The sequence below is a fragment of the Oncorhynchus kisutch genome, linkage group LG10, assembly GCF_002021735.2.
Source record: "Oncorhynchus kisutch isolate 150728-3 linkage group LG10, Okis_V2, whole genome shotgun sequence".
NCBI classification, from domain to species: Eukaryota; Metazoa; Chordata; class Actinopteri; order Salmoniformes; family Salmonidae; genus Oncorhynchus; species Oncorhynchus kisutch.
Genome location: NC_034183.2, coordinates 58,879,185 through 58,891,313, shown reverse-complemented (window position 1 = coordinate 58,891,313; position 12,129 = coordinate 58,879,185). Strand labels below are relative to the sequence as shown.

The following is a 12,129-nucleotide window of genomic DNA, read 5'->3' as shown; positions in this document are numbered from 1 at the left end:
GAAATGATAGATAAAACGTATTGGTGCTCATCGGCCATTGGACATAAACATTACACAACAAGTTGGAAATCGCAAATTCAACAATGAGTGGTTTGGAAGGAATCAGTGGCTAACTGCAAGCATTGCAAAGCAATCACTAGCATGCTATTCAGTGGAGTGAACGGTCATCCAAGTCGGAATTCCAAGTCCGAAACTCGGGCCTCTTTCTAGAGCTCCGCCCTGAAAATCACTAACGTCATGATTAGACCGTGCTTTTTTCCGAGTTCCCAGTTGTCTTGAAAGCACCATAAATCCAGAGAATGCCAGACTTTGATGACAAAATTTGCCCACGAAGGAGTGCCGCGCCACCTTCCTGTACAAGTGAGCACAGCACAACAAGGTCAGACATTTTTTTATTGTATGCTGCTGCATAAATGATGTAATATGCCAGGGATATATGTATACTGTAGCTAAGAAAGTAATACTAACTGTATGTTGTGTAGTAAGCTGTTAGTAGACGATGTGCCTCACCCTAATAATTTGGTCGCTTTTCCTCTCATAATTTAGCCTACTGTTCTGACCTGGTGGTTCACATGTAGCCTATAGCCTGTTTTAGAGAAATGTCATCAAATATTGTAAGAGCTTTCATTGTCTGCGTATATGCACCCTTTATATGCTTATTTGACCCCTGACTTGGAAATCTGTAAGAACGGCCCATGTTCTGAATTCTGTCGCTGTACATTTCAAAAGTGCTGAATAAATAATTATATTGACTATGTCCATCCTAACTCGCTCATTACTGTCCTAATCGAAATTACAGATTGCCTCATATCCGCTCGTCATTCCCTTATGCCATAGTTTGTACATCTCAATTATCAGTAGAAACCACATTTATTTAAGCAAGTCAGCCATATCAGCTACACTACCATTCAAAAGTTTGGGGACACTTAGAAACGTCCTTGTTTTTGAAAAAAAAAAGCAACATTTTTGTCCATTAAAATAACATCAAATTAAATCAGAAATACAGTGTAGTTAATGTTGTAAATGACTATAGTAGCTGGAAACAGCTGATAAAAAAAAAATGGAATATCTACATAGGCCCATTATCAGCAACCATCCCTGTTCCAATGGCACGTTGTGTTAGCTAATCTAATTTTATAATTTTAAAAGGCTAATTGATAATTAGAAAACCCTTTTGCAATTATGTTAGCACAGCTGAAAACTTGTGCTGTTTAAAGAAGCAATAAAACTGGCTAGTTGAGTATCTGGAGCATAAGCATTTGTGGGTTCGATTTCAGGCTCAAAATGGCCAGAAACAAAGAACTTTCTCCTGAAACTCATCAGTCTGTTCTTGTTCTGAGAAATGAAGGCTATTCCATGCGAGAAATTGCCAAGAAACTGAAGATCTCGTACAACGCTGTGTACTACTCCCTTCACAGAACAGCGCAAACTGGCCCTAACCAGAATAGAAAGAGGAATGGGAGGCCCCGGTGCACAACTGAGCAAGAGGACAAGTACATTAGAGTGTCTAGTTTGAGAAACAGATGCCTCACATGTCCTCAACTGGTAGCTTCATGAAATAGTAAAACACCAGTCTCAATGTCAACAGTGAAGAGGCGACTCCAGGATGCTGGCCTTCTAGGCAGTTCAACAAGCTGCACCTTTGAAAGCATCTTGACTGACTGTATCACCGCTTGTTACGGCAACTGCAAGGCACTACAGAAGGTGGTAAGTACGGCCCAGTACATCACCAAGCTCCCTGCCAAGCTCCCTCCAATCTAGGACCTCTAGATTTAGGACCTCAATCTAGGACCTGTCAGAGGAAGGCCCAATTTAAAAAAAAAAAAAATTCCCAAGCCATAGACTGTTCTCTCTGCTACCGCATGGCAAGCGTTACCAGTGCACCAAGTCTGGAAGCAGCAGGATCCTAAACAGCTTCTACCCCAAGCCATAAGAATGCTAAATAAGACTGATAAATAGCTAATCAAATGGATAACCAGAGTACTGCATTGACCATTTTTTACACTAACTCTCTTGCACTGACTATGCACACACACTGGACCACACAGTCACACATACACACACTACATACGCCCACACATGCATACTGACTACACACACACACACGCACACACACACACAACTGTCTTATCTATCCTGTTGCCTAGTCACTTTATAGCTACCTCAATTACCTTGTTCCCCTGCACATCAACTCGGTAGCAGTACTCCCTGTATATAGCCATGTTATTTTTTACTCGTTATTGTTATTTATTATTCACTGTATATTTATTCCTCGTGTCACTATTTCTATTTTTTTATTTTCTATTTATTTATTTATTTATCTTTAACTCTGCATTGTTGGAAAAGGACCAGTAAGTAAGCATTTCACTGTTAGTCTAAACCTGTTGTTTTGGAAGCATGTGACAAATACAATTAGATTTGAATCTCTATTGGGGAAGCCCCAAGCTGTATCCACTTTTGTCCCAGGATTTGCCCCATTGTTGAAAAGCCTACATACCCCTCCCACAGCATCCTCTCTGCACCTGGGTCTCTTGCATAATCGACAATCTCCAGATGTCATGGAAACTGTTTCCAAGGTGACCAATGAAAAGCAAAAGGAGGTGTTGGTAGATCAACCTCTCTACTTTAACCTTTGACCTTTGCTAGAGTACAACAAAACTACTGTTTTTATCATTCCAAAATGGATAATACATGATACATTGATTGCTCTACTGGACTGAACATGTAAATGAAAACAGGCAGGATATGACTCATGCAAGCACAACCGAATGCATGCGCACACACAAACACAGTGCTATATTGGCACCCCTATTAAAATCTATAAATATTCCTTTTGTGATATAGTATAACACTGATATACAGCATTGTTCAATCACAGGTTCCAATATGACTTATGGTCTGGCTGTGGACAGTCTCTTTTCAAGAGTGAGTAAATTTACTTTGCAAATCCTTAAGTGGTCTAAACAGTTCAGGCAAGCAGAGCCGATGGAGTCTGTTTGCATCACTCTCTACGTAGTCTATGTACATTTATGTGTCTGCATTTTTGGAACGCGATGCAAACGGACCTTGGTTCGATCCATTTGCGTAGACTGTGTAGAGCCCTTTACAGTGGGTATCATAAGTATTCACTTAAGAGACTGTCCCCAGTCCACCTGGTCGTGCTGCTGCTCCAGTTTCAACTGTCCTGCCTGTGGCTATGGAACCCTGACCTGTTCACCGGACGTGCTAACTTGTCCCAGACCTGCTGATTTCGACTCTCTATCTCTACCACACCTACTGTCTCTAACTCTGAATGATCAGCTATGAAAAGCCAACTGACATTTACTCCTGAGGTGCTGACCTGTTGCACCCTCTACAACCACTGTGATTATTATCATTTGACCCTGCTGGTCATCTATGGACGTTTGAACATCTTGGCCATATACTGTTATAATCTCCACCCGGCACAGCCAGAAGAGGACTGGCCACCCCTCAGAGCCTGGTTCCTCTCTAGGTTTCTTCCTAGGTTCCTGCCTTTCTAGGGAGTTGAGTTTTTCCTAGCCACCGTGCTTCTACATCTGCATTGCTTGCTGTTTGGGGTTTTAGGCTGGGTTTCTGTATAGCTCTTTGTGACATCGGCTGACGTAAAAAGGGCTTGATAAATACATTTGATTGATTGATTAATTCACCCTCCTTTTTTCACCCTCGTTTGTTGAGTTACAAATTTTGATTGAAATATTTCATTGTGTGATGTTTGTCATTGATCTACACAAAATAATTGAACTGTTCAAAGTGAAAAGGAAATTAAAATGTACAACAATTAAATAACTAAAATATAGTCATTGCATAAGTATTCACCCCCCATGTTTAGGCAAGCCTAAATTAGTACAAGAGTAAAATGTACATGGACTCACTCTGTGTGAAATAATAGGGGTTGACGTGATTTTTAAATGACTAACCCTTCCTCTGTCCCCCATACTGTACATACATCTGTAAGGTCCCTCAGGCAAGTATTGAATTTCAAGCACAGATTCAACTACAAAGACCAGTGAGCTTTTCGAACACCTCTTAAAGAAGGGCAGTGATTGGTAGATGGGTAACAACAACAAATCAGACATTGAATATCTCTTTAAGCATGCTGTGGATTATACTGTATATTAAACCACCCAGAAACAGTCGTCCTTCTGAACTGAGCTGCAGGACAGTAAGGAAACTGATCAGGGACGTCACCATGGGGCCATTGGTAATTTTAAAACAGCTACAGAGTTCAATGGCTGTGATGGGAGAAAACCGAGTATGGATCAACAACATTGTAGTGTCTCCACAAAAATGACCTAAATGACAGAGTGAAAAGAAGAATACAAATATACAGAATATAAATGTTCCAAAACATCCATCCTGTAAGCATTGCTAAAGTAGGGCAAAGGAATACAATTTTGGCCTAAATGCAAAGCCTTATGTTTGTGGCAAATCCAGCACATCACTGAGTAACTGCCTCCTTATTTCCAAGCATGGTGGTGGCTGCATCATGGTATGGGTATGCTTGACATAGGCAAGGGGGGTGAATACTTATGATAGGCACTGTATGTGACAACAACCTTCAGACACTTATTTAGTGAGTAAACCTGTGGGTGAACAAAGTGGGAGTGAACTACAAGTTCCTGATGGATCATAACCGAATATGTAGAGGGTTTTGTTATGCCAACCAAAAGTATACAAATGTAAAAATAGTTTTATATGAGACACTTGTTAGAACCCTTAACTCACCTGTCAAACCTTGTGAAGCCTCGAAATGCAATCAATGTTGGTTTTGCTGTCCAATTCCATGATTGATGTCCACAACACTGCAATTACTATGCCCTTGGATCTGAAGCTTGAAGACTCAAGTGCAACAATAATACACACAGAAATATGGGTGTATTGTATTTACTTGCTTTAGACTTGGTGGAGGACAATCACATCACCCCCAACTAACCTTTGCACTATGAGGACAAATGAAGATGCTGATGCACTTTCACCTCATAATAGCTAGCCTATTACTAAAGGCTGCCTTGATTTTGGTTGGGGTAAGTCTTACATGTTGATGGTGTTTGAAGGGCTAAGACTTCGTGAACTTTGTCATGAGTGTAGAAAGGTACGATGTTGTTCAAGTAAACAAACAGGCTAAAAGCAGAAAAATGAGATTCAGCACCATGGACAGCGGCGGGAATAGTAAATCCGAAATTTGGCTCCCGGACAGTGGAGAGCGACTGTCTCGCGCAATGGTCACTCCCCATCCACACTGGGTGAATCCCATTTAATAGGCTAGAAAGACTATTGATAATGTTCAGATGCGAGGAGCTGTAGTTGGGGATTTGATAGAGAATACCATGGCAATGCTTTTTTATAAGAGAGACATTCTAACACAGAACCTCTACAGTGCTATATGGACGCATGGAGGCGCTGATGCACTACCATGCCCATGAGATGCCAATCTGCAATTTTATGGGGGACAACGGTCTCTGGCAGCCAGGGTACTTGTAGATTGTAATCAGACAAAGAAATATCTAACGTCATAGATACAACGTTCAGGTAATTTAGCTGATTACATCGTTACATTTTTCAGTCAAGCAACCTTGCAAAACCAGCAGTCAATAGAAAGGCAAGACAGCTAACGTTACTGTTAGCGTAGCTAGCTAACAAACACATATTTGGGGGTTTAACGTAATGGATAAAAATGACACAACAACATACAGTGTACAACTGTGTATATATACGACCTGTCAAGAGGAGTGGCTCGCAATCTCAGCCCTATCATGTTAGGTAAGTGAAGCTCAGAAACGACAAATTCCCCAGATAATGAAGCTGAGTAGCTATAGTAGCTAGCTGCCGGTTGAGATTGATTGAGCACGTCGGCAAGCCTTTGATCCAGTTGATGGCTAGCTAGCTGGGTTGGCCAACATTACTCTTGCAATGCATCACTTTTTGTTTGTTATTAACTTGCTAGCTAGTTCCATACAACCTACCAATTGAAGTACGTTTGAGCTTGGTTTATACAGTATATAGTCGAGCTATTCAAAGGCTTATTCTTCAGAATTTCACCTCTACAATATTGCAACGTTTACGTTAGCTAAAATGCTAGCTAGCTACACACAAGACAAGAGTGAAACAGGTGTGCGAGCTTGATTGACATGCATGCTAATCAGCAGCATCAAGCCTCGGTCACACACATACAGTTTAAGTCGGAAGCTTACATACACTTAGGTTGGAGTCCTTAAAACTAGTTTTTCAACCACTCCACACATTTCTTGTTAACAAACTATAGTTTTGGCAAGTCGGTTAGGACATCTACTTTGCGCATGACACACGTAATTTTTCCAACAATTGTTTACAGACAGATTATTTCACTTGTAATTCACTGTATAACAATTCCAGTGGGTCAGATGTTTACATACACTAAATTGACTGTGCCTTTAAACAGCTTGGAAAATTCCAGAAAATGATGTCATGGCTTTAGAAACTTCTGGTAGGCTAATTGACATCATTTGAGTCAATTGGAGGTCTACCTGTGGATTTATTTCAAGGCCTACCTTTAAATTCAGTGCCTCTTTGCTTGACATCATGGGAAAATCCCCCAAAATCAGCCTAGACCTCCACAAGTCTGGTTCATCCTTGGGAGCAATTTCCAAACGCCTGAAGGTACCACATTCATCTGTACAAACAATAGTACGCAAGTATAAACACCATGGGACCACGCAGCTGTCATACCACTCAGGAAGGAGACAATCCCAGAACAACAGCAAAGGACCTTGTGAAGATGCTGGAGGAAACGGGTACAAAAGTATCTATATCCACAGTAAAACGAGTACTATATCGACATAACCTGAAAGGCCGCTCAGCAAGGAAGAAGCCACTGCTCCAAAACCGCCATAGAAAAGCCAGACTACGGTTTGCATCTGCACATGGGGACAAAGATCGCACTTTTTGGAGAAATGTCCTCTGGTCTGCTGGAACACAAATAGAACTGTTTGGCCATAATGACCAACGTTATGTTTGGAAGGCTTGCAAGCCGAAGAACACCATCCCAACTGTGAAGCATGGGGGTGGAAGCATCATGTTGTGGGGGTGCTTTGCTGCAGGAGGGACTGGAGCACTTCACAAAATAGATGGCACCATGAGGAAGGAAAATTGTGGAAATATTGAAGCAACATCTCAAGACATCAGTCAGGAAGTTAAAGCTTGGTTGAAAATGGGTCTTCCAAATGGACAATGACCCCAAGCATACTTCCAAAGTTGTGGCAAAATGGCTTAAGGACAACAAAGTCAAGGTATTGGAGTGGCCATCACAAAGCCCTGACCTCAACCCTATAAAAAACAATTGTGCTCAGAACTGAAAAAGCGTGTGCGAGCAAGGAGGCCTACAAACCTGACTCGGTTACACCAGCTCTGTCAGGAGGAATGGGACAAAATTTACAAACAATTTAAAGGCAATGCTACCAAATACTAATTGAGTGTATGTAAACTTCTGACCCACTGGGAATGTGATGAAAGAAATAAAAGCTGAAATAAATCATTCCCTCTACTATTATTCTGACATTTCACATTCTTAAAATAGTGGTAATCCTAACTGACCTAAGACAGGGAATTTTTACTAGGATTAAATGTCAGGAATTGTGAAACTGAGTTTAAATGTATTTGGCTAAGGTGGATGTAAACATCCGACTTCAACTGTATCATGTTGAATCATGTATTGAATCATCATCATGTATTTTAATGTGTTACAGGAAAACAACTTGATGGCATTTGGTAAGAATTCTCCCACCTATATTTTTGTGACAATACAATTAATCCACACAATGTTGTCTTTACTGGCACTGCAATCCTTCGAATGAATATTTTCATGTCCATATTGTAACCATCCATTACTGTACACTCAGTCTTGTGTTTCAATTGTCACAGGCACTCGGCCATTGTGGTTTATAGAGACGAGTTCTACTTTGGAGGAGTGGGTATTTCCAGCTGCTCACTGGTAAGCCTAAAATGATGTATTGGCTAATATCCTCCTACTATTTGTTAAGACCTACTTCATTGTGCCCTCTACTCTTTATCATAGGTTTGCACTAGCTGACAGTAAGACTCAGCCTACATTGGTATGACCTTCAAAGAGGAGGGAAGTTAAACGCATTGGATATACAGAGAAGTTTTGGGGGTTGGTGTTTTGTTGGATAATATGGACTTTATTCATTTTAGGGTGGAACAATGCTTGGTTCCCCAGACATTGTGGTGGAATTGGGAAACACAGAGGTGACAGGAGATCTTCATGGACTACCTGTCCTTGCTAGGAGAGAACACATACAGGTGTGTATGTGTCACAAAAAAAGTGTTGTTTTTGGGTAACTCACCTCATACACCACCACCTTGGTGGACACATCAGCCATGATTTAGATCTGAGATTGCTTTCTGTTGTTATTCTTCCATAGAGGTGACAAGTATAGGTTGTTTGAGCACAACTGTAACACCTTCACTAATGAGGTGGCCCAGTTCTTAACAGGCCGGAAGATCCCTTCTTTACGTCACAGACCTGCCCTCCGAAGTGCTCTCCACGTGAGTCTACATACTTAGTAGCTGAGCGACAGATACTAGTAATGCATTACTGACTTGTGTACCTCTCTGACCCTCTGGCCTGTTCCTCTGTCTAACCATTTAGACCCTTTGGTCAGATACTCCGGCCTATACTGGACTCCATCCACATCGCTCCTCCTGGGGGGGAACATCATCAACGGTCGCCACAGCTAAACTGCCTGAACTGCACACAGTAGAATTTAGATATGTTCTAATTTACATTTTCAAAATGGAGGTGGGTTATTGACAAAACCATGGAGGGTGAATCTCAGTGAGTCTAGTCAGTCACACTGCTTTTGTACTGTGTATGCTTGCTTTTAGTATGATTGTTTTGTAACTCCCCACCAGCAATGCTCTCGCCTTTTTAGTATATTTAAAAAAATGTCGATTCAGTTTCTAGTTTTTGTTTACGGACCTTCCTTGTTCAAATCAAAATCAAATCAAATTTATTTATATAGCCCTTCGTACATCAGCTTATATCTCAAAGTGCTGTACAGAAACCCAGCCTAAAACCCCAAACAGCAAGCAATGCAGGTGTAGAAGCACGGTGGCTAGGAAAAACTCCCTAGAAAGGCCAAAACCTAGAGAGAAACCAGGCTATGTGGGGTGGCCAGTCCTCTTCTGGCTGTGCCGGGTGGAGATTATAACAGAACATGGCCAAGATGTTCAAATCTTCATAAATGACCAGCATGGTCAAATAATAATAATCACAGGCAGAACAGTTGAAACTGGAGCAGCAGCACGGCCAGGTGGACTGGGGACAGCAAGGAGTCATCATGTCAGGTAGTCCTGAGGCATGGTCCTAGGGCTCAGGTCCTCCGAAAGAGAGAATTAGAGAGAGCATACTTAAATTCACACAGGACACCGGATAGGACAGGAGAAGTACTCCAGATATAACAAACTGACCCTAGCCCCCCGACACGACCTACTGCAGCATAAATACTGGAGGCTGAGACACCTTATTGCCTCTAATGGTATGATCCTGATCTGAGGGAAAGTTGCACAACATTAACTTTCTCACAGATCCTCCAATATCATCAATATGATTTATATGAAGGTTGGCGTATATCTCAAGTCAGGGTTTCAGCATGACTTCCAATGGACTACTCCACCTTCCACCAGATGGTGTGTGCCTTAATATACACCTCTATGCCTTCACCTCTCTCACCTTAGTGTTAATGATGCTGATAGTGTGATATGAATGCTGAAGTGCACAAAATCTACATTAGTTCTCTGGATGAAGAAACAGACCATGCGTATCTTGTATGTGTTTGAAATCATCTCAGAAATTTGATTTATTATGAAAAAGTTTGTACAATTTTGGGGTCAAGTTTGGCGTCATCATACATATTCTTGTATAATTTTCATTGGGCCATCAGTGGGAGCAATAACTCTTCACATATCTATACTTATTAGACTAGGCATTTCATATAAGTCCTCTTATTAAATGCACGTATTCACTGCAACTCCTAGCACTGGTTAACTATAGCGTCATTCAGTAGAACAGTACAGTAAACTGTATGTTCTGTAGAAGACAGCACCTCTGGTATCGCATCAGACAGGTAATTACAGCATAGCATGTCTCAAATGCCACGGTGACACTATCTCTTCATAAAAGAAGGACTCCACCAATAGGTGCTTGTATCTTTTTAGTGAAGGAGACAAGGCCCTTCACCTTGGTATGTTGCTCACATAACCACCTTCAACAATCAACCTGACCAATGAAATGTATTGTACACCTCATCCCTTATGTGTAGTTTTATTTATTTCAGAATCAGTTGCTGGCTGCTAAATGTAATGATACATTTAAGTTAATAAATATGAATACAATATTAGTTAGGTATGGATGATATTGTTTTTGCACATTGTTTGCTTGTTGTTTTGTAATTGTATTTCTAAATAGAGCCATTCACTCCAAATTTTACTATGTGCGCAGTTCTGCGAATGTGTCTGTGTTACTCTTCCAGTGTTAGGCATGCAAAGTATTGGTCCCTCAAGCTGAATTTGAAACATGTTTTTGATCCATTAAAGGAACTACAGTTCATTAGATAAATGGTCTCCATATTATATCTAAAGAACAACTTTAGACTGACTGCTTCCTGTTTTGATGTTGATTAGATGTTGCAGTTCACACGGCTGTTGTCAGCAGGACCAACCAGATCACTAGTAATCATGTGAAGGATAAATTGTCCAAACAAACTTCAGTGTACTTGCAGTGACCTTGACGGAAGCATCATTTGCTCAGGCTACTGTCACAGTGTGTTAGAGGACAAAGTCTTCAGTCATACTTTTTGCATGCTTGTTATGTTTGTGTCATAACATAGTAGTTGTTCTGTTGTCATGGCCCTGTCTCTAAGTGTTAGTAAAACTTCATATGAAAGTACAGCTGTCAACAAGATTGCGTTTATATCTGCTTCTTATCTGAACCTAGAAATCAACAGTTCATTGGAATAACAAAGCATTAATGGATTTTATTTTCATGCAGAATATGGATGATAGTATGTTTTTGGGGAAACTAATAGTCCTTGTTTTATTACCTCATTGCTCCATCCTTGTAAGAGCTGAAGATGCACAACGCACCCATGGATATTTCAAGCGCATGTGAAGAGAGAGCACTTGGGCTGTGCTTTGGTGATAGACCTGTCAAGACAAATAACACCATGTTTGCATTTTGGGAACACAAAAGTAGGTATGAGGCTTGGTGCTGTTCTGGGGAAGGCTACCTTGAGGTGCTATGGCTATTTATCTTCACCTCAATCCCCCCATCTCTGCTCTCTACACCAACTTCTTAGACTGGTGTCGGAAATGTTGAGGGGGAAAAGTTGTTAACATGACACTACCTCCGTGAGAGAGGCTCTGAGTCACACTCACCCTCCCCAGTGACAAACCGTTATATGACAGACCTTTTTTATTTATTTCCTTTAATGTGACTCAAAGGGGTCATGGACGAGTATCCAAAGGGATGAAAGTTGGTGACGAAGAGGCAACTCTAGGTAAACACCACCTACAGTGGTTGGAGTTGGAGTTCTGGTCATGAATCCCAGGAGGAGCCACTGTATTAGGAACTTGACTTGGACTGCTACGTTTGCATAAGTACATGTAGGTGTTGCTAGTTAATATTCTGTATGTGAGGACAGACGCTGGGAGATGAGAAGCAAGTACAGGGAGTGAATATTTAATAAATGACAGACATGAAACAAAACACGGACCGCGTCTGGACAAGGGAAACATAACAACATTAATGCTGAGACTGGGATCAAACTGAGGAATAGACAGATAAAGAGGAGGCAATCAATAAGTGATGGAGTCCAGGTGAGCTCAATGAAGTGCTGATGCGCGTAATGATGGTGACCGATGTGTGTAATGATGGGCAGACTGGCGCCCTCGAACGAACACCTGAGAGCGGGAGCAGGTGTGACACTGTGTGGTAATAACAAAATAAGGATTCATAATTAAAACCTCCTGTCAAGTAATTTGAGTTTGCAGATTGCCCTAATACATTTAGGATTAATTAACGCAAACCAAAGGTTAGGATTTTACTTGAATGTG

At 41.1% G+C, this 12,129-nt stretch overlaps 1 pseudogene; it reads left to right on the top strand.

Moving 5' to 3' along the window:
- The first annotated feature begins 5,240 nt into the window (after positions 1 to 5,240).
- Positions 5,241 to 10,415, top strand: LOC109897615 (desumoylating isopeptidase 1-like; annotated as a pseudogene).
- Positions 10,416 to 12,129: the final 1,714 nt, after the last annotated feature.